This window comes from Peromyscus leucopus, chromosome 10, assembly GCF_004664715.2.
Source record: "Peromyscus leucopus breed LL Stock chromosome 10, UCI_PerLeu_2.1, whole genome shotgun sequence".
NCBI lineage: Eukaryota > Metazoa > Chordata > Mammalia > Rodentia > Cricetidae > Peromyscus > Peromyscus leucopus.
The window spans coordinates 10,588,296-10,590,910 of record NC_051071.1 but is presented as its reverse complement, the minus strand read 5'-3'; the positions used below and the strand labels follow the sequence as shown (position 1 = coordinate 10,590,910).

The following is a 2,615-nucleotide window of genomic DNA, read 5'->3' as shown; positions in this document are numbered from 1 at the left end:
CATGGTTCCTGGTAGAAATCACTCTATTTACAAAGATTCCCCTGTGTTTTCTAGTTGTGAAATAGTTACCTAGTACCTTATTGCTTTATATGGTATAGTTTATTCAACCCATTTCTTATGCTAGGACATTTAGATAGTGTGATAGTTAGTTTTTATAGTCAACTCGACAGGTCTAGAATCACCGGAGGAGAGTCTTAATGAAAAGTTATCTAGACCAGTTGGCTTGTGGGCCAGTCTGTGGGGGATTGTTTTCATTGTTAGTTAATTTAGGAAGATCTAGCCCACTGTGGGCAGCACCAGTCCCCTGGTAGGAGATCCTCAACTGTGTAAGAGAGGAAAAAGCTAGCCAAGAGCACACAAAGGTTCATGTGTTTCTTTTCTCTTTGTGCTCACCAGGGCATGCTACTTTTGCTCCTTGCCCTAACTTTCCTGCAGTGGTGGATGGTAGCCTGGAACTGTAAGTCAAAAAGGGCTTGCTCCCTTAAGTTGCTTTTTGTTAGGATATTTTACCACAGCAACAGAAATGAAACTAGAAAGGTGGTTTCAGGTATTTTGCCAATTACTAATAATTCCACATCGACTAAGTTCATGAGCTTTTGAAGGCATTGTTGCAGATGTAAATTTCTAAAGGTGGGATTAACAGACAGAAGACTAAACTATGTACACAGTTTTGTCAGAAACTGCCAAAGATAGAGGGATGGCTCAGTGAGAAAAGGATCTGCTATCTAAGCATGAAGACCTGAGTTTGGATCCCCCAAGTCCACATTACAGCCAGTAACTCTAGTCCTGCGTGGTGGAGACCAGGAGATCTCCGGTCTCACTGGCCAGCCACTCTGGCTGCTGTGCTTAGCTTCAGGCTCAAAGAGAGACCTTGTCTCAAAAAGATGAGTGAGGAAAAACACCTTGACGTCAATTGCTATCTCCACATGTGCTTTGTGAGCAAGTACACCTTCACGCACGCAAGTAAGAAAAATTTGCCAAATTCCTTTCATACTGCCAGTAGTTATCCACTCCAGTATGAAAGAGGTTCCTTGTAGCCTTGTCACAGAGTGAACTGTCATCGTTTTGATTTATTTTCTCAACTTGGTGTCGTCTCATTGTGTGTTAGTTATCATTTCTCTGGAATAAAGTTGAACATCTTATATATTTAAACACTATTTTCATGTATTTTGAGAAATTATTCATAATTTTGCTTATTTCTTAGTGATTTTTTATTTTCATCAATTTTGGATGTTCTCTAGGTATTTTTATAGGTTCCTTTATAGTTCCTAGTTCATACACACATACACAAATACGTGGGGATCAATATTTTTAAAAGACTTTTTTCCCCCTAAGGATGGAGTAATGGCTCGGAGCTCAGGGACACTGGTTGCTCTTCCCCAAGATGCTGTTTAAATTCCCAGTACCCACATAGCAACTCCCAGATGCCCTATAACTGAGTTCCTGGGGGATCTGACACCTTCTTCTGACCTCCGTGGGCTCCATGCACACACACAGAACATGGATATATATACATACAAAACACTTATACACACAAAATAAGCCAGCAAAATTAATTAAAAATTATGTTTCCCGGTTATACTTGCGACGCGACTTTCCTTCCCACAATCCCCCGCGCCTGTCCTTTCCAACTTGGGCCTGGCAGAATGGCTCCCACAAAGAAGGGTGGCGAGAAGAAGAAGGGCCGTTCTGCTATCAACAAGGTGGTGACTCGAGAATACACCATCAACATTCACAAGCACATCCATGGAGTGGGCTTCAAGAAGCGTGCCCCTAGGGCACTCAAAGAAATCTGGAAATTTGCCATGAAGGAGATGGGGACTCCAGATGTGCGCATCAATACCAGGCTCAATAAAGCCGTCTGGGCCAAAGGAATAAGGAATGTTCCATACCGTATTCGTGTACGTTTGTCCAGAAAACGTAATGAGGATGAGGACTCACCAAACAAGCTCTACACATTGGTAACTATGTACCTGTTACCACATTCAAAAATCTACAGACAGTCAGTGTGGATGAGAACTAAGCTGCTGAGTGTCAAAGTTGGAGAACTACCAAAAAATTGTTTCCCAATTGTTATCTCAGATTTTGACTCTATTCATGGTATGTTTACTCTAGTTGAGCTACCATGTTCTAACTGATCTACTGAGATTGAGTGTTCTTTTAATTCTCAGGTAAGTGCTGGGTATCCTGAAGGGACCCGTCTCATGGATGTTGGCCCCAGGAAGAGAAGTCATGGTCCCTGGGAGTAGGGTGATTTCCAACAGTTCCTTCATTCATCTTTCTCAGTTTTGTGACTCAGTTTCTCTATGATTGCTTGCTGAATACAGACTGAAAACAAGTCTGTGTTTTCCTGCTTGGCTATAACATTAACTCCGTGCAGTTAATGCAGTTGCTATTCAATATCATTCTGTTCTTCAGGCCTTTGGATCTGTCTTACATAGTTATTGATGAATATTCACTAAAGTCTATTCTCATGATTCATACTTCCTATTTTTTTCTAGTTGGTTGTTTCTCAATTTCTTCCTCTTCTGTCGTCTATCTTTCTCTCTCAATTCTTCTTTTTTGACACAGTGTCCCATATAATCTAGTCTGGCCTCAAATTTGCTGTGTACCCA

The 2,615-nt window shown here is 41.3% G+C and overlaps 1 pseudogene; it reads left to right on the top strand.

The window, feature by feature from the left end:
• Positions 1 to 1,621: 1,621 nt before the first annotated feature.
• On the top strand, positions 1,622 to 2,023 carry LOC114697923 (annotated as a pseudogene).
• The last annotated feature ends 592 nt before the right edge of the window (positions 2,024 to 2,615 follow it).